Source organism: Anser brachyrhynchus (assembly GCF_964034855.1).
Source record: "Anser brachyrhynchus genome assembly, chromosome: 4".
NCBI classification, from domain to species: domain Eukaryota; kingdom Metazoa; phylum Chordata; class Aves; order Anseriformes; family Anatidae; genus Anser; species Anser brachyrhynchus.
Window position 1 is genome coordinate 39,683,478 of NC_137698.1, and position 21,556 is coordinate 39,705,033.

At 33.3% G+C, this 21,556-nt stretch overlaps 2 protein-coding genes across 18 annotated transcripts in view; one reads left to right on the forward strand and one right to left on the reverse strand.

Annotated features, from left to right (window-relative positions):
* Nucleotides 1–21,556, forward strand: part of LOC308194894 (uncharacterized protein) — a 293,597-nt gene that overhangs the window by 157,909 nt on the left and 114,132 nt on the right. The window lies entirely within an intron of this gene.
* The window catches only part of LOC308194886 (uncharacterized protein), a 705,306-nt gene that overhangs the window by 57,891 nt on the left and 625,859 nt on the right, over nucleotides 1–21,556 (reverse strand). The window lies entirely within an intron of this gene.

The window sequence follows — 21,556 nt, forward strand, 5'->3', positions numbered from 1 at the left end:
TATATAGCTAAATACAAAAATTTAATGCCTTATCTTTGGATATATGGTTTTTCCCACACCAAATTTTCTAAAATTCTTATCTAAAAGATTAAAAGAGGGTGGTTGTATTGTTGTTTGTTGAGAGAGACATGGAAACACCAGTCTCATCTTGCTTCTGCTTCAGTCTTTATCAAAATGACTGTTTCAGACCTTTTGGAAACAAATGTTGTGAAACAAGCTTTTTATACATTAGCTGTTGTAGGTCATACAGGATTTTTCTACCAAAATGAGTTTTTCCTCTAAATCTAATGAAACAGCTGCTTTTTGACATTCAGAAGTCCTGCATCTTCATATAAAACAGTTATTGCTGCGGATTTGCTTCCTGTTTCTGGCAGACAGTTTCACAGTGGAGATGCGTGACCTGAACACTACTGCTCTTAAGAAGTGAACAGAAAGATGCACAATGAAATTAAGGTCTACAAATTTAGGCAGTATTATTTTTTCTCCAACTTGTGTCATGCTTGGGTTTGAAGGGCATTCCTTCTAAATCAGCCCTTCCAGTCACAGTGTAAGTGACATTTTACCTGACTTAAAACTTGGTGAGAGACAAGATGTGGGAAAATCAAGAATTAGATGGTAAAATATAGTCAACCTGTGCAAGCTAAGTCAGTTTGGATGGGGATATTGATGTCCCGTAAAAGGAATATAGCAGGGCAGCACAAATAAATAAGTTCTGCTTACATAGGGTTTATTAGACATTCCAGTAACTAGTCGCAGGAGCCCAAGCAAAAATTTGCAAGCTTCTTATGAGTCTCTACAAACAGACCCCTTTTTTCATAACACTTAAGTGATGACATCAATACAAGTGCTGCAGTACAGTTGCTGTTACAGAGAAACAAAGGAAAAGGAAATTACTACAGAGCAATCTTTTTTTTTTTTGGGGGGGGGGGGGGGGGACACCAACATGATGCATGTTTTTTGCTTAAGGATATGTGTGATTGAAATGATCTTGGTATTGCTAATGATGCAGTTCACGCTAACTCAGAGTAAAGGATGCAGCTGGAAGTATGCTGTGTGTATTAACTATGCTGCCACAAAACCATTATCTGTTTTTATAAGTAATTAGAGACTAACATAAGCAGAATACTAGCATTCTGGAACGGAGACCACATGTTATAAGCTTACAAAATGTTACTTTCTGCCTTCAAATCTAAGACTCTGCAAACAACTATAGAAGTACTTCCAGCTTTGACTGTTGGACAATAATTGGATTAGGCTTTCCCTAGTTGGTAATTGTAATTTTCTGACATGTAAGTGTTTTAAAGTTCAGTACAGGAGACGTGCAAGACTGAATTGACAGACTAAAAGTTTAGCTGGTCTGCCAGCTCAGGAAGTGTCTTCAGTATCTGAAGACATACCTGTTCTAGATAACCCTTACAGGCATGAGACAAATGTAATCGGATGTTGATGCTAGGACAATGATGTTGGCACAATGCAACTGAAAATAAACCTCAAGAAGATTATGCATGCCCAAGGTACTTCAAATTGTTACATATATTAAGAACACATGTTGAGAGGGAAAAATAATGCTACTGAATCAGGCCCTCAAAGGAGGCCCTCAAATACTTTTTAATGTACTGTACTGTGAAAAAATAGGTGAAGAGGAAAAAGTATTTCACTAGCTTAACATGAATTCAATGCACATGTTGTTGCACACAACGTTTTTGGGAAGTCTTCAGAATTCAATTAAGTACAACATAACCCTGCTGTGCGAAGATAAGAATATCAGAAATTTTAGGAACATGAAAATGTTATCTACACAGCATGCCTCGTTGTTGTTGTTGTTGCTGATCTCAATCCATTTTTCAGCTTTCTTACTATACCCTTCAATCATTCCCTCCAGAAATACATCTAGATTGCTCTTGAACTAATTTATATGCTTTGCAGCCGGTGCTTTTCTTTATAACTTATGGTTTCTGCAATAAACAATTTTGTTCTGACCAAGTATGCCATTTTCTCTAAGGTTTCTTAAAACCTTTTTTTTTTTAGATTAATTTCAAAGGTTTTCTTTAACATTTAGCTAGCAATCTAACTTAATTTTAATTTTTCATTGCCTTTTAAGTATCTAAAATGTCTTGATTATGTCAAGATTTGACCTTTCAAATAATATGTATTTTTTATCCTGGTACTAAGATCTTGCTAAAACATGGAAGGGAAATTTATATGTGAATTTGCACTGAAAATGCATGGTAAAAACTCATTTAAGCAAGCATGTTTGTGTGTCAGGACTTGTTGATATTTCCTTTTCTGGCTGCTTTGCTTTATTTTTGTAGTGAGCGTTAGCAGTTGTGCTCACAGGTAAACTCAATAATACAACTGAGCCAGCATCTTCAAAGAATGTTTGTGGACCATGTGTGTTTAACAGACTCCCCAGCTCACCCAGGAAACCTGTATCCCCCTTTACTTTTGTCAGTGCTGTTACTGTAAGTGACAGTGTTCCCAGAATGAGAAGCTTCTGCTGCAAGCCAGAGAGTATGACTGAAAAGAGGCAAATAGAACATGAACTTTAAGTCAAATAGTTGAAGAAGTTGTCTTTTTATGAGAAAGAGGTTTGAATTGTCTTATTTAAATAATGATTTATGATGTGCACATCATTATTGCAAAGCTTTGTGAATGATCTTTGCTTCTGATAAAGACAGGCTTTGTGGTGAAGAAAACTTTATCCGATTATGGGTTCTTTGAGAATCTACCCTAAGTGAAGTGTCTTTTGGGAAAGGAAATAGACCTAACAACTAGGTCACCAGAGTTCTCTGCCACCTCCTAAAGGTTTGGGGTAAAGTAAAAGTCAGATATGTAGATATTTAGGAGCCTAAATCTTATTGAAAGACAAAGGAACTTTTAACATGCTTTGTGCTGACACTGCATATGAAAAATTTTGGAATCCAAATTAAATTACTTGGAAAATTTATTCAGGGTTGCAGTGCATCTATGAAGCTCAGGTGTGCTTTCATGATAAAACACAATAGTCCACTGTTATTTAAAAAAAATTAAATGCTAGTTGTAGGCCCACATCGTAGCATTTTCCAAAATGAGAATATTCATTCTCTGTAGGATCAATACAACTACATAATTTGTGTTCATGTTATTGTCTGCCTTATTCAGGAACATATCTATTGAATACATTTTAGTTGTTTTGAAAAACAGAATAATAGTTGTGGTTTTTTTTCCCCTAAAGGAAAAGATGGTGTTTATCTTGGGGAAAAAAATCATTTTTAATGAGAAGTTTTTTATAGTTTATTTTTTTAATAACGTAATCAAGAAATGTGACATATAGGAATTCTTTATTTGGTTTCTCTTTCTACATATCTGAAGGTTGCTTTGGATCAAAATTGATGACAGTGTCTTGTGGTCAGTACGGGAGTATCAGAACTATTACCAGATAATTATCTTCTGTAGAGCAAGGACTCACAGTATTTCAGTTGGACTTCTCATACTACTGATTATAAAATATTTGTATCTTGTTTGCTTCACGTATATTTTTTTCTTATAATTTTATGACTATCTGCAGTTTACATCCTTGAAACAGATTCTTGTATCTTGGATAGTAAAAGTTCCTGTGGAAAATGTATAAATATATGTATTTATTGTTTTTGAATGTTATCTTCTAATCTTCTGTAAATTGAGCTTAGAACAGCACTCTGAATTACTTAAATAGCCAAAAAGCCTTGAAAAAACAAACAAAAAAAGACTGTAAAATTAGGAAGCCATACCTGCATAAACTATGGAAATCTTATGGGGAAAATATATGGTAAGAACAAACTTCATTTAAAAAAAAAAAAAGTTTTGCTCAGGTTAACCTGAATCATTTTCATGTTATATGTTGCATTAAAAATTTCAAACAGCTTAATACTGATGTGAAATCTTTATTTCTAAGCTTTATATTAAAATTTAGTTGTTATAAGACTAAAAGAACTTTTTAAGCTTATTTAAAAGCCTTGCTAAAGCCTGGTAAATATCACTTTTTATTTAAATAGTGCGTAATGCCCAAGAGATAAATTCAGAGAAAATAATCAAACCATTTTCCTTTACTCGTTGGCGAAATGTCCATAAATAGTAAATAGAGGCTTTCCTTAAACCAACATCTTTCATGGATACTGAAATGGAAAAGGTGTTTATGACAACGATGTGTTTGTTGCTGAATATACTTGCAAAAGAAGGTTTCTGTAGTTGTTAAATATTTGAATTCTACTATGATATTTAATAGTACTTAAGTCATTAATTTCTTCCTGTGCTCTTAATTTCTGTGAATTATCCTTTAAATTACTGTTATTAGATTTTTAATATTATATTTTAAGATGCTATTTGATGCAGCTTAAACGGTTATTGAAATCAGATTTATCTGAGTAACAGGTGAGCCACTAATAAGCAATCTTGTTAAAGAACTCTAATCTCTGGGTAGATTTTTTGTAGCTAAATTAGGGGAGGAGGGGTAACTGAAGAAAATTCAGAACTTAAATATGGAAGATGAAGAGGCAAGAGGAGTTGTTTCCTCAGAAACAAAACGAAAAGCTATTTAGAGAGAAGTCTTTCCTTCTCCTTGCATTGCTTCTTGAAAACCTATCAATCAGTAAATACTACAAAATTTTTCTTGTGCCTTAAGATTCAGTTCCCATGTCTCAAATTCTTAGGGAAAGTTTCTGATTCTCATAACTTCTAGAAAAAAGTTATGGCTTTTCCTCTTGAAGGAGGAAAAGCTCTGACTGTAAAACCTTATAGCTAAGGGAAAAAAGATGGTGTATGTGAATATTTCTATCTGAATTTTTTTTGCAAAACATATTAAGAAACGCATATGGATTTGTCAGAGAGATTGTGTGTAAGATAAATGTGTCTGATAAACACGTTGGGGCACTCTGCTCTTTCAGTTGTATTCCTTTTTCAGGTTAAATCATCTGTAGGATAAACAATTCTACCTGGACTGGTAGCAATTTAATTCATCTCAGAGTATATATGCTCCACGTTCCTTGCCCCCAAAAGTGAATTGTAGTTATCCAAAAGTTTGGTAGCTTTTTATGCTTAAGCTTAACTTTGAATCCTAAAGCATGTGAATGAATGTGATTGAGTTCAAAGTTCAGAGACAGTTTAAGCTTTTCTTTCAACAAGTGACTGAAGAGGGTCATAGGTTCCTAGATACTAAGCCAGAGAAGCTTCTGCGAAGAGAAAATGAAGTTCCAGATGAGAACATGGAGTATAAAAATCTCTTCAGTAGGTTATTGCCGTGCTCTCGCAAGCTCTCAGGAGCATCTTGGATAACCCTGGAGCTTACTTAAAAACAGATTTTGATACTAAACAGAACAGAGCTGCAGAAAATAATTTATGGAGGGATTTGAGTTTGTGTCTTTCTCCTACATTTTGTCCTAATTAGAAATCATTCTGCTATGTTTACCCACCTACCCCTGTAAATTTTACATAACATTATTATAGCCTACTTATTATCTCTGAGCAAGATTTTTATTACATTATTTATTTACTGTAATTAATGTCTAGGAAGAACTATATCCTTAAAGATTTATTTTATTTTATTTTTTTTTATGCATGCTATTCTAAAGCATACGCTCTACAGAACTTTACATTCACGGTGTGAGATTATGTATTCTCTGAAGCTGAGCACCACAGTTGTTTTGATTTGTCCTTCAAAAGAGAAGAACTTCCAATATTTAACTGGGAACTGGAAACTTTCAATTAACTTGTAGCATCAGTGGGCAGTATTTGGCCCCTCCTTTGCTGTGCCAACCGTATGCAATAGCACTTGTCAGCATTTGTGGGCTCTGAGAATCCACTCCTAGGCTGTGGAGACCTCCGGTGCCCTGGCTTCCTTGAATGTAGAGGAGAGCAAGACTAAGCTTTCCAAATGCTTTTTCTGCAAAACAGGATGAAGATTCCTGCGTGATGCATTGCTGTTTAGTAGTTGTTCCTGTGGATGTGTGTGGTGTTGATGCTTGACAAATTTCAGGGTAATAGAGAATAGAAGTCAGGTTTTTCATCACCTTCCTGTGGTGGAGTGGGCATGGTTTTCACTTGGAGCCTTCTCTTCTGGGCCTGGCTCTGGCTTACTTCTTTTGACTAAGAGTGAAACAACTTTGTCTCTTACAGTATTCATACTTAAGGCTTTGCAAGCAGTTACGCGTTCTTTAGGATGGACTATATCGTGTTAGTTTGAGTGAGTTTTTTGTTAGTGTCAAAATCATAAAGAATGAGACAACAGATTCTTCTCTTTCAAGTTTATGTAGCTCAATGGAGATTTTATACCCATGGAGTAGCTGCTTATTTTTTATTTTTTAATCAGGAGTTCTCGTGTTAATTATCAAAATAAAAGTAGGTTGTGTTATGCTTTAAAAACAAAACAAAAAATGGAAACAAAACAAAAACATGAACATGCTAATGATTTGAGTTTTACATTTCAACTGCACATATAATTGCATAATAATCACTCCTCTGTATGCTATAAAGTGGATTTAATTGTGAATGTTAAGAAAAGAAAAACTGAAAATTGAATGAATGTGCTTATTTGACTGAATGAAACATATTTGCACATCAATCATTTGCCCAAAGAAGAATCTCTTATTTTTTTCCAGTAATATGAACTGTTTTGCCAGTGTTTTTCTTGAAATCTCCTTTCTGCAAAGAGCATTTTTGTTGTAACGTAAGTTCTACAAATATGATCAATTGTGTGTGAAATGGTGCTGTGTTTTGTTGTTGTTTCTTTTATTATTTTTTTATGATTTCTCCAGTTGTAGTTGACAAATTCAGAGTGCTATCACCATTAAGTACAGGAACACTGTCATGTTTCTGGAATGTGTGCTCAGTCACTAGGAAAATCTTGTATATTTTGGATCCATTGTTCTTTATTTGCTCTTCATATAAGAGTGAGCACTCTCTCTGCTAGTTCAGTAACTTTTTTTTCCCCACTATAATAGGCAGTTAAAAATGACTTTTTCTGCTGTCATCTAAAGCGTCAATTATACTATTCCTTTTTTTATTGATAGTTTAATGACTGGCAGCTCAAATTACTACAGGTATGTAGTAAATGTTAAAAAGTTGAAGCAAAAAGAAGTGCCCAAATATGGGGATATTCCATAATTCTAGATAAAATTTAATGGCACGTAATCTGTCTAAATTCTGTAACTCCTGTAACTATAAAAATAGGTTAAAGTGAGTGAGGAAGAAGTAGCAGGAGTACCTATGTTATTTTATCAGCTGGTATTCTCAAACACAAAATCAACATGAGAAAAAAGGCAAAATTCAAACGTAAGTGAAGAGTGAACAAGGCATTCTGAAGTGACGAAATGCTGAGTAATCAAGCAGAAAGTTCAGTTCTAAAGTTCAGTTTTTTACTACTTAAATTATTCTCACCTTCCCCATCCATTCTTCATTGCTTTTCTTTTCAAACCTCTCAGTACACCCTGAGTACATTCAGAGAGAGATACAAGACTTAATCAGAGTATTATTTATGTTTAAAGCAATGGATTGAGTGACTCGAGAGTAGAACTCTAAAGCATTGGTTTGTTCAAAGTTAAATGATGTTCCAAGATGGATTTCAAATAGATTTAAGAGAGACAGTAGTAGTGGATTTGGGGGGGGAAGGATGGAACAAAACAACAACAACAAAAAAACTTTGCATAACACATATTTTTTTTAATTGATATATTGGCCTCAAAAGGTGAGGCTTTCATTTCAGCTGTATTGACATAGCTTCCAGTTGAATCTTTTTTTTTTTGACTATTTTATTTCCTGTATATTTATTAACACTTTCTAAGAAACTTGGAAGTCTTAGTCTCTTTTCTAATTTAGAACTTACTGCAGAAGTTAAAGTAAAATTACGAGTTTTAACCTCTTTAGAGGGCCATTACTAATAACTTAAGATGTCAGATTTATCTTCAAACTTACTATCAGTAGCATAAATGTGATTCCAAATGAATAAATCTGTTATTTTAAATTCCTATTAGATAAAACATTGGTTGCTGCAGCACTTATTGGTGACTGGAGACTGTTTTTTCTATTCTTCTTTAATTCAAATTGTATAAATACAGCTCCTTATTTCTGTAAGTCTGCTTTTCTGGCCAAATGTGTTAAAACAACCTTACTATTGTAAGGTAAATTGATTTGTATATCAGGATTTCCTATCTGATATCTATAAGTTTAGGTTCCTACTTTGAAATACTGGATGTTACATTTTAATTTGTCTAATAAACAGTTTAGAGAAGGAAATTAACTTTTCTCCTACTGGGTGACTATAACTTATACCTTTATGGTAATACTATCTGCATGGTTTTATGCTTTTTGGATATGAATAGTTGCAAACAATTCCTAAACGCATTTAAAAGGTAGTCAATATTATGCTGCAGATGAACTGGATGGAGTCTTTCTGCATGTCTTCTGTGAGCAAAAATTTACGTAACACTGAATAAACCAAAATAGCATTTTGGCCATTGCATTCTGATATGCTAGCATGTATTTACAAATGCCTTGTATCAAAACACAAGATGTTTGATAAAACTGATTATCTGTGAAGCAGTGGTATATATGTCAAATGACAAATAAGCTATCTTTAATTCATTTTTTCACTGGATTTGATATTTATTTTTTTTAATTATACTTGAGTCATGTTTCATTTGTTCTTACAATGCCTCCCTTTCATTTTGTGTTATGGACTGATATATGGGCAAAAGTGTTATGCTGTGGTACTGCAATAGATGCACCTTGTCCAGTCAGCTAGGTGAAAAAGGTGGATTCACTGAAACGGTAACATTTGGTGAGGTGGAAGAAAATACTGTGAAACTTCCTTGGATCAAGGATGAAATAAAGAAGGATAAAGAAGAGTAAGCAGTAAAGTGTTCAGGTATAGGAATTACCTGGCATGTGTAATAAATGACCTGAAGCAGAGTTAGCTACTTTGCGCACAAATTACCTCATTTCTATTATCATGCTTCTAGCATAAATTCAGGTGTAGAAATGGATTCATATGTTTGTCTGTGGAATAAAATCATAGGATCTGGCTTGTGTTTAAAAAATGAAAAGAGGTCAAATCATTCACTGTTTGGTAAGACATTGTTTCTGTCTGTACCTGTGTGGTTGTTGCTGTTTTTTTGTTCTTTGTCATTGTTAACTGGAGCTGCAGACATCAAACTTATTTCTGTAAAAACATCCACAAATTTTGTTTGTTTGTTAATGTTATTGTAAAATGTTTTAGCAGAACCAGGCATGAAAATCTTAATTCTTCTTTTAACAATGGATTTGAAAGTTTGTTTAGAATTTGGCAGATGTCACCTTTTATAAAAAAATAAGTTGTCAGACTTGATTTATCAAAAAAAAACAGGCAAAAAACAATAATGCTAACAAAAACCACCGTCAAAAAAAAAACCACAACAACAAAACTTACAAAGCTTAAAAAAAAACAAAACCACTTTTATGCCTGTGGGTGGTACTTTTGAGAACATGAGAAATATTATTTTTCCTCACCACCAGCTTTTTAATTAGTCTCAAAATATTCTGTAAAATCAAGTGGAAAATACAGCACTTTTATTTTTAAATTAATCACATTCACTCATTTGCAAAACATAATTATATCCCAGAAGATGTAAGATTTTCTGTGGCCTCCCACATGCTGTGACATTGTTGATTTGAACAATATTTTTTCTGTCTTTATTTGAATGATGAGAAATGGTTCTTAGTGATGTTAATGATTGTTAGTAATGGCTGATGTTTCAGTTTTCTACAGGACTTTCTTTGAGTGTTTGCTTCCAGTCTTTATAGAAAATCCAGGTTTTGTGTTTCCTATCCTGGTTCCAAGTACATAGTCAAGGTTGGGCATCTGAAGTACTGAACTCTGGTAGATCTGCTTGCAAATTCCCTAAAAACTAGTATTTGTCTTTAGTGTTGCATATGAGTGTAAAAAAACAGTAATTTCATCCACAGAACAGAACAACGTAAATGAAAGAAACCTGTTTGCAGTCGTATGAGAGTTACTGCAATAACTCTTTGGCAATCTTATTCTCAAGCAGGACATACTTCTTATATGCATTTTTTTTGAGAGAGGTGTTTATTCACCTCTCTCCTATTCTGTTAAAGCTACAATGCTTCCTCTTACTCCTAAGTTTCATGTTGGAAAGTTACCTGACAGATTAATTGGTTGCGCAAGGCAAATAATATCCATTTACACTTGCTGCTTTAGACTATTTAAAACAAAAGCTTCCTTGATGCATAGAAGTCTTAGAAGATACTGTTCCATCCAGTCAATAAGCATTGCTGTAATCTATTTTGTCAACAAGTTGCAGTTATGGCGTGAAAATGAAAGGCTAAGTGGTGACATTTTTACTAACTCCACTCTTTTTTTTCTTTTCTTTCTGCTGCTTTCTTTGTGTGATATGCTGTAAACGTACTGTGAACAGAGCACTGGTATCAGTATGTCTTGAAATTCTTTGTGGCAATGGTACTTAAAGTTTCTACTATTACAGATAAAAACATTTATTTTCAAGAAAGTTTGCTGTTAGTGATGTTTCAGAAGTTTTTTGCTGGCAGTCATTGGTAGAAGTATTCTGCAATGCCCAGATGATAAATACTTAAATACGTTACTTCCTGAAGTTAGCAGTCATAGATGGATTATGCTTGAGATGTATCAGTGCAAGCTCCCATATGAAAACTGAGTTTTATCCTTGGCAGCAGTGATTAGGCTTTCTGTTTTCAAACTGTAGTACAAAATTCCTCCTAAGAAACAAAACAAACTCTGTGCCACAACCATCAAAAACTGCTGCCTATAGTATGCAAGAGAGGAGTGAGCTAAGTCATTGCCTTTTAATGGAAGACTCTTTAAGAAGTGATGTAAAACAGTCTATTGGTTTATTCCCATTTTCTTTTGTACGGTGGAGTGTTTCATATTTGCAAAATAACTTAATCTTTACCTGTGTTAGTTCCTTCTTAGGAGAGCAGATTATAGCTACATAGCCACTTTATTTGTTGTGAAAACAATGAATGCTTTTAGAAAGTAAAAATTTGAAACTGTTTATGCAGATTTAAATACCAATTTAGCATTTTTATGCCAAATAGTGCAGTTTTATCTTGGGATATGAAACTTTTTACATGAGCCTTTTTACTGACTTCTATACCTTTGTTATTTTTCCTCTCATTTAGTGTTTTACCATCTCCATCTCCTATTCTCACCTGTATTCTTAGAAGAAGATGGAGATGATGAAACAGCTAATGCCTTATGCTTAGGAGGCTACAACTTGTATTATTTTGCTCTGTGGCACTGCAATGATGTTAGCCTTCTCCCTTATCATTTCACATGAATGATAGTTATGGAAGAGGATTTATTTTCACTATCCCAAAACACACTGGGAGATTAGAAAATCATCAGTGGGGTGAAGTTGATTTTTCTAAAACTTTCAGAATTAGGCTATATCAAGCCTGTCCATCATGCCACAATTTAAAGCCTTAACCAGCTTGCTAAGTTTGAATGCTAGTTGTTATGACACCTTTTTTTACGGTACGACTACCTGTCAAGGTATGTATCCATGAAATTAATTTCTTCTAGTTGATCAACTGGCATAAGATGGATGAAATTTCTTCATCCCTTTTGACTTGGACTTTTTAAAACAGGAAATTAGTAGAGGAAGGTTGTCAGTCCCTTTACAAATTTCGGACTTTTTCAGACAGTGAGAAATTATCTTCATTTAGAAGAAAGAATTAAAGAGAATAGTGAAGTACTGACAAGTTAGGAGTAGAAGAAAAGGTGGAGATGAATAAATCTTTGATTCTGAAATAATCTTGAAAGCTGTCATTAAGTTATAAAGACAGAAATCTTACTCTTAGCAAGCCACATTACCAGCTGCACCCACATTTATTACCTGAATGTTAGGTTTTATGGGATTTCTAGTTTACACATAGGTATACCAGAAACCAATGTATACAGCTGTATTTGCTGAAAATCTGAAAGTAGTCAGGAGTTTCTAGTAGTAAGAAATCAGCTTGCAATAGTTGTGTTTTTTTATGAATTGTTAAGAGTCCAGAAACTTGGATTAGACAAAAGTATCTTACCCAATATGTAGTGTTGACGCTTACTACATCATCATGAGATCTGCTGAAGAATAAGAATGAAATTGATTTTTTTCTGAAAGTGTTTAAATCTTTCTCACATAGTATTAGTAGAGCTAATTGAACATTAGCCAATGAATCAGTTGAGACCATTTATATGTCTAAAATCATGTCACATCAGTGTTAGCAGTCTTTTGTTTGTTAGTGTCTTTTTTTTTCTACTCTTATACATTCAGAATATTTTCAGAATTTGTCTGCAGGTGAAGATTAGACCTGAAATCATAGCTATCCAATAAAACTTTCAATACTTATATTGGCTGAAGACAAATATTTCTGCCAATGCATTATTTGAATAATTTAATGTTATAGTAAACAGTAAGCATCTGACTCTTCTTATTTTACCTCTAGAGTATTCCAAGATAGCAAAGAAAAGAAAAAACATGCCATACTTGTTGCATTTTATTGTACCAATCTCCCACATGATGTACTAATTTAAGCAAGATTTTTATATATAGTTCCTAACAACTTGCTAAAAGCTGTTTTCATTTGAAAGCAGTAATAACAATACTTCCTGATCTTACTCAAAATACTGGCCCAACATAACATATGCCATAATTCAGTTTCCAAAACTGAAGTGTTTTTTTCCTGCAATTTGTTACAGTTCTTTTGAAATATATTGTATAAAATCAGCTCACATCCAGAAGAGATGGCTGCTTTAGTAATTGTGATTCTTATTTCCAGGAGTTTTGCAGTGAACATAATCCTTCCACAGCCATGAATTACTTGCCCGTTGGAGTAACTGTAGAAGTTTTACTTTTAATTTAGTATTAATTTTGGAAAAGAGTCTGGTATATGCTTATAAGTTAGTATCGTTGGATGAATGGCAGAAAAAGTTGAAAAGTTGGACTCAAAAACAAGTGACTAAGGTTCTAGATTTCTTGCTTTTTTTTTTGGAAGGGAGTGGTATAGGGGAAAAGAGGAAAAATTTTGACGTTGCTATATTGGTCATCCAACTTTGGGTACTTATTAAGGACTATGCTTTCATATAGATTATTGCTTAAATCTTCATCAGAGGTATGAAGAGTAGAATGAGTTTTCAAGTATTTCAGAAATCTTACATTTCACACGACCACAGAAATATTGAAATAGTGACTTCTGGTTGATCAGAATCTTGACTTTTAGAAGGGGAAAGACAGCAGGAATCGTGAAGGTCAACACTGGTCATTTCTGAACCAGAAATGTTTCACTCTTTTTTTTGTCTCCTCTGAATGCAAATTGTAATTAGATAGGATTATTATGTCTTTTACCACTCTGGACATATAAATATTGGCCCAAATTACATTCTACCAATGAGCGATATTCTTATGATAATCCTTCTGGTTCTTTGTCATTATTTTTTCCTCCAAATTACAGAAGAAAAATAAGTTCCACTTGAATCAAAAGACTGAAAAAAATCTTTATACTGCTAGTAATTCTTAGGGTTTCACGAGATCTGATTACTGTTTGTTTGCTTGAACACAAACCTAGCACTGGTCAGATATTGTGAAACCTTAAGAATGTTAGTTGCTTGCATGGTTTCTCTAAACTGTCCTGGTTTTATTATAAATTATACAATAATTTATAACTATTGCAATTACAATTACGATTGTGATGTAATTGCAATAATGATATAATTACAATAATAAAATTATATAACAAAATTATGAAATTTATAATAAATCACTATACTTTTAAATATCTGTACATATGTGTAATGTGATACTTGCTGTGGCTCAAAATAGTGTTATGAAGAACTGTCACTTCATGAGAAATTTTAATCATCCTAATACTGATATAAAATACACACGTACAATTTCAGAAGTACATTTTCATACATCCTTTATGTGAAATGCTATATTTAGCAACATTGAAGATCATTTTAATTACTTGCTATTGCATCTTGGGGGGATAGTTTTGTTCTCTGTAAGCAGTTTATGCATTACAGTCTCAGCCGAAAAACTTTTTAGGGTTATGTCCTAATATACTATTTCCTGCAACAGTTGTGTATAGGATGACTGCTAAAAATGAAGGAAGAACTAACATTAAAAAAAAAAAATCACCTGTGCCACACCTGTCTAGTACATGTTCATAAACATTACAATACGGTTATTAATTACATGACATAGTGTTATTTCCATGGGATCTTTGCCTCATTTAGCATGCAGATTGAATGGCACACAGTTAATGATGCAGCTGTTCAATATTTATTTTTATTTTCACTGTTTAATGAGTGAGTACCTCCCTCACTCATTTGCTGCAATCTCAAATATCATGGCAAATTGGCATGGGAAACTCCAGTTCCCTGTCTCATCCACTACTTATTCTCTTTTGTCTATTGAAGCTGAAATTAGCAGTGCTACACTAATGTAAAAACAGTTTTATCTCATGTTTACAAATAATAATTCAAAGGTGTTCATTTGTGTAAACACAGATTGGCCCAGAATAAAAGCAGATCAAAAGATCCCATATTATTACTTTTATATCCATTAATCACTGTGCCCCACTGAGTTGGAGACTTATTTTATTTTATTTATTTTCAGGCTGCTGAGCTCTCTGAAGTCAGTCCCACAAGACAATTCTAAGCATGGAATAATTACAATGCTATCCTTGTCTTGAAGTCAGTGATTATTCCCCCTAGAATCAATAAAAATCTATGCTGCTTTACTTTGCAAAGCTGCCTGTAAAGACTGACTATTAACAAACATGAGATATTTAAACCCTTAGAATGAATCTTAGCCTCATGGAAATCAAGAGAAACACTACAGTTACATATGATTACAAAGGTTCAGCATCTAAAATCATCTTTGAACTTGAGGAAAATTCATAACCTTGAGCTATGCTGAAACTTAACTAGATCTCTTTCTTCTACTTGTATATTTGGAACAGAATGGGTAAGATGGACTATTGAAACATTTGTTTAAGTGAAGTCGCAGTAATCTAGGAGCTTTCTTGTATCCCGGCTAGCATACTTGCTATGTTCCACAGTCCCTGCCACTTGGCATACCTACAAAAACTGGAGTTTTCTGATCAAAAAATGAATGAAAGGAAACACATTACCTGTTTCTGTAGATGGAACTATGAATGTTCAATTCCACAGAGCTAGGTTATAATTCTAACAGGAATAATTGACTGACATGATCTGATGAAAACTCTATATTTAAAAGGGGAATTTTGATTTTAGCAATTCCTTTTAAGTATAATTGAAGAAAAAATCAGCACTTTGCCTTATGAAAGTTGTGACAAAAGTATGAATGTACCTCAATTTATTGAATTTCCCCCATACATTTTCTTCTCAGACCAAGGAAAAATTTTTTGTAATTACTGTGTCATGGAATTTACATTTGATGTTTCTTGTCTGTTCAAGGACAGTCTCTACAGACGTAACTTTTGTTCTTGATGTGGTTATCTGTTAATCAAATGTAGATTGTGAGACTGTGAACAATGAACTTAGTTACTGATCTGCAATGGAAGGCATAGTTGCTGTGTTGCATAAGTGTGAAATAATGCATAGAAATAAAGAAAAAAAAGATTAAATACTATTTAAAACAAAAACATCAAAACATTTAAAACAAAAACATCAGCAAAAAAGCAACCATCACCACCAGTTCTAGGAAGGTCTTAATGCTATCATTTAAAATAAATAAATAAAAATTAAGATCTTCCTAGAAGAAAACACAAATTTACCTGAAGTTATACCATTTCAGATTTTCATTAAAAATAAAAAAAAAATAAATAAAAATTCTCTTCCTCCCTAACCAATGCCGGAATTTCTTGTAAGATAAAATTTCAGAATAGATTCTGAGGATATGCCCTTTAGAATAACACTTGGAGTGCTTTTGAAAAATTTGTTTTTCCTCATACCAAATTGGTTCTACTGACACTTGTATTGTTTGTGTTTCTAGTGACCACTTAGAAACAGAAAATGTGGTTACTCTGCTGTGGGTTCATTTTATTGATATATATGTGACTGTCGTTTGTCAAAAGTAAGAAATGTTTTTAGTTCCAAGATATTATTTGGGGGACTGCAGAATCTGAGTTATATCCCCATTTTTGTTGTGAACTTCTTATGAACCTCTGGGTTATGATGCATGTCATGAGTGTACTTTTTGATAAAGCACGTCTCTTCTTGTATTGACATTACACCCACATTGTTTATGTGATAATCTGTTCATATTCTAATTGATTTCCATACTGAAAAGAACAATGTCAAGCAAAAATATTTTTTCAACAGGCATGTGCATGTTTTCTTAATTTCTTCTATATTCCAGCTGTGTTATTTCAGCTGTCACCAGGTAGCTGTATCAATATACCCCACAAAGTTTACTTTTTCAGAAAGAGTTTTATATTAGATGTGGCACTCTTATTTAGGATAATTTCCCATGTGTAGCTATTGATTCTGCCAACAGTGAAATTTCTTCAAATCCTATGAATTACTGTTGACATTTTTACACTGGCATAAAATTGTGTTACATTTCTTAAATGTTAAACATCAATTAGTTCCATGTACTCAATCCCCCTGAAGTAATTATAGTTCTGTAAGAGAAACTCACAGAACAGCCAAAGGCTGTGCGTACTGTACTGTACAAGCCAGAGAATAATTGTCTTGCATGGTAGTGTCAGGAAATGTTAAGTGATTCCAAGTTGAATTTGCTTGCTGATGTCATTTATTTTTTTTAAGCATTTCTAGGGAGGATAAGGAAGAGCACAAGGCTAATATATACACGAAGACAAAAAGAATCATAGCAGTTCCTCTTTTGGTAATAAATAAGCAATGCTGTCTTGACAAATAGTATCCTTAAAAACTCAAGCTTACTTTTTCTTAAGCTACTGATACTTTCCATTAGGAGAGATTTAAGGTAGTGACTACCAACAAAGTCATGCATTAATGCTCAGAGGTGCATGTAAAGAGCACTAACATAAACAATAGCAAAAATAAGTTATCAATCTGTAAGAGGGTGTGGGAAGAGTTCTTGGTTTTTGAATTTTTTTCTGATGTAAGTCTATATATTGCACATACATTGTTGTAGAAATACTGTTGTTTTTACATGCAGCTGAATGCTTGAGAAACTTGGCCTTTTTTTTGTATGCAGATGAATAAGTAAGAGTGTAAGTTCAGCTTTCGATTGCCACCCTAGCACTTGAAATTTACATAACATCGCAGTGATATTAGAGGACTGAGCTTGTTGCTTGGTGCGTCCTTTTTAATAATCAAAAACAAAACAAAAAAAACCAGCAATTTAGTGTAATCTTCATACTTCAGTGTTATACCATATGGATTTCTTGAAATTCAGCAGACCGAAGAAATAACTATTAAAATGCATGTTCAAAGAAATTTAGTGTCACATGTCGGGCTGGAATACTTTAATAATGATATGCAGGTGCTTTGGACCTCCTTTATGGTTAGCGTTCATTTGTCTGTAAAGGTTTGTAGTTTTGTTTCTTAATTCTTGGGAGGATGTTCATTTTATCTATTTTTTTACACTTGGTAATTATAACCAAGTTTTCTCCTTTCAAAGCCATAGAAACCCTAAATGGCAGTGTGAGGAAGTAATGCCTTGGAAAACCTATCCCTTTCAGAGGTGCCCTCATCTGATCATATTTTCAGTAGGACTGATAGAGTTAATTCTATGTAAGCAGTGTCTATTTTTTTTCCTCTTACCTATTCCAGGATCCATCTAATCATCTATTAGAAAGTGATTTGTATACCTTGTTCAGCTGTTAATGTTTCATTACTGTTTGTAATATTGAATTTCCAGTATTGTATTATTTTGCGTTGTCAACATTTTAATGGGAATGATTGAATGCTCTTGTCTTTTAATTTCTTATGAAGGCTTTAAGTTTCAAAAGAGGGCAGGGGAAACTCAGGATCAATCTTCATGTTGTTATAAAAGTTGTTAGAAGTCCCTCAGCTACCACCCTCTTTTTGGTACCTTAGCTTTTTCACAATAGAGCCATTCATTTATTTGAATAGGAAGAGCATAGAGTTACAATATTAAATGAAAACAAACAAAGAAACAAACAACAACAAAAAAACAAACAACAATATAGATGGATGTTTAAAAGGAATACAATTCTTTTCTTCCAGGGCACAAACCAGTATCTATTGAAAGCTGGAATAAAACTTTCTCTGGGTACAAGTTATCTCATAACTGCCTATTGCTTTGTCTTTACCTGATATTACTGCATATTTCTATAGTAGTGAGCCCAGGGCACCTGATGTTTGCTGATATCCCTAGATTGTTGCCTAAGGCAGCCATAAGACTCTTTAGCATTACTGTGCCACAAAAGACAGCCAGTGATCAGACTGTATTATGATTATGGAAATGACCAGTGTAATAAGTAGAAGTAAATGTAAAATAAGCCAATATCTCCTTTAAGGAGGAGTTATGAGAACTACTCTAGAGAAAATATCTGACGAAGGTCTAGATCAGCTGCTCAAGTCAAAGCACTGCCTGAGGAACCAGTTAACTGGTTTTCACTTTTTATTTTTCTCTGAAGTTGATAGGGGAGAGATACAGGGTCTATCTTTGTTATGGAGAGTATTAAAATAGTTTTTTTTTTTGTAAAACGAACTTTGCTGTTAAACTTGTCTTTATTGCTCAAGCAATCATAAGGTTCTTGTCCTACCAAATTTATTGAATTAAACGTATATTTCTTCACATTGGTAGCATTAAGCTTCTAGATCTTGTTGTATCAAGTTAATCCTCTGTCAGTTGGATGTTTTTGATCATTACTCCAAGTGTAGAGTTTCTTGCCTAGTGGGGAATTGTGTGTATGCAGGTATGTATGTTTCAAAGGGCACTTCTGTCATGGAGTAGCTTTTCATTGATAATTTTCCCTCATAGCTTATTACATTTCCATGTTTTAACATGGATCTTCTTAAAAGTAATAGGCCTATTTATTGAATACTACTTTGGAGTAGTTAACCAAGTGATACAGAAGGACATCGAGAAAAATTGAGGAGTTGTGTTGCAGGGAATCAAAAAGAAAATGCAAATATGATACAAAACAAAAAAGTTGATGTATGTCAAACTGCAACTATAAAAGTGTAAAAAATTACAAATAACAAATCATTTGCTTTATTATAGTTAAAATGCTAATAGCACTGAATTGTCTGGAGCTTAATTATGATATTAAAAGTTGTTCAGCTAAATTTTACAACACAAGACATCGCAAAATGCAACAAAGTTGTGGAAAATCAACTACACTTGAGGTTCATTTGTTCAGGTCTATGTAATGATGGGTCTTAATATTTTCATTAGAAGTTTCTGTTTTTACAAAAATGCAATGTGATTGGTAATTCTTTGAGATAAAGGATGGGTTTATTTAACAAAGATTTTGTGTATGTAGCACTTAGCAAGTTCATATATGACTTAAGTATTTTCCCCTCTCTTGTTTTTTTTTTTTTTTTTGGTGGGCTTCAGGGGGTGAGGAGTCTTCCTATCACTTACAAAATATGACTATTAATGTGTAATTTTGTGTGAAACGTGCTTTCTGTCACACATTTCCATCCCCATGGCAAGTCACAGATGTTGTAGAACAGCGATGTTTTGATCTTTATCTCTGAGTTCATATCAGACTTTGTCTTTACAAAAGTTTTTTGTATTGTTGTTGTGCAAATAGTGTAATTATAACAAGAACACTACTGTACCATGTATTGTATAGACACCAACAAAGACACTTTATTTGTCCTTGAAGAATTTATTTCAACGTGTAAAGTGCTTTATTTGTATGTGTTGCAAAGAACTGGGAACCACATCATCAGATTCAGAGTCCTGCAAACTATCTGTGTCTCTCTATATATTTTAATATATATATGTTAAAAAAAAAAAAAAAGAAAAAAGTCCACAACCACTCTCTTCTTTGTCCCTACACACAAAAAAATAATTCTCTTTTCATTACAGTACTCTAACTTTTTTCACTGCTGGTGCAATGTATTTAGCAGTTCTTAGCACCACTATGTATTTTCCACTGTAGTAAAGGACATAGCATTGTATTGGGAACAATATTTGTGACTTTTTCAGGGACAAAGTGTGCAGTGAAATACAATGACTGCCTGAATAGCTATTGTTTCTTTGGCCCACTTGGAATGGAAATTTCAGTTTGCTCAAAAAAAAACAAAAAACAAAAAACGTCTGTTAGATCTAAATGTATGAAAACTTGAATGTTTGAGAACGTGACTTAGATGATTAGGCTGAGCATAACATGCATGTAACTGAAGATGGTTAATTTGAAAAACAAATGAAAAGGAATAATGGAGTTACTGATCTAGCTATGTCCTTTTTATTTGAAAATACTTCTGTAAATCCATAAATGTATGGAAAATCAAACCCTTCTTGTAAGAAAAATAAGTGAGATTGTATTTAAAAACTTTGTTATTGAGGATGTTCTTAACTTTCTATATCACATAGTAACCTTCAAGAAAAAAAGATTGTGGTGAAATAGATTGTATTTACTCTTATTTATGCATATGCAAAAAATATTAGAAATCATATATAGATTTTTGTGTAAGATGTATTTTACAGAAAGATCATGTGCATAAAAGCAAGCTTGTCTCCTTGCTACTGTTTTCTACCCATAAGACCTTCATATGCTTTGTTTGTAATGCACAGAGACTTTCAGATCAGTCAGATGTTACAAAAATGTGTACAACATTTTTCACTTGGAAATCATCTGATAAAGTCAAAAGAAACTGGGTAGTTTATCTGAAGCACTTTTGACCAGAATAGGGAAAAGGAAATTATACAACAGCATTATTTCTAAAAATGCCAGTTTAAGTGTATTCTTGGAGGTGTAGGCATTCTGTGAAATTTACCGACTAAAGTCTCATTGATTCTCTTGTTTCATTAAAACCTTTCATAACAGTCTGTAAATTAACTCTTAAGTGTTCTTTTCCTGCTGATTACTCCCACGTGTAGTCATAAAAAGCCTTTGTGATGGGATAAAGCCAGGTTCTACAACACTAGAGAGATGTGTGTACCCTGTTATGAAAAAAAAATACAATAGGGGAAAAAACCATAATGGGAATTCCTCAGTTATGCTTTGTAGGTTGCAATAGTGCTACTAATAACACAGTAAATTTTATTTGTCCTGAACCTTCCATGGCCTGTTAGATGTGTCATCCAATGCAAGAAATAAGAGTATAGCAAAAATATTGCCTTTTCTCTTTTTAATTAATATGAAGGAATGAAAGTATACCTGCTTAATATCCTAATCCTGCAGTTTTTCTTGTGTGTGTGTAGATATATGTATCTGCTATGATTGTCTTATAGTCATGAAAAACCCATATAAATAGTTACTTGAATGATCGTTTTTATGAAATGTTCCTAAATTTCCTACTTATGATTTATCTGAAGAAAAATGGAAATGCTACATCCAAAGACCTCTAGATGAAATCTTTGCATTCCCCTGATACTTTTGGCTTCAGTCTGGTAACTTCTGAGTGTTGTTA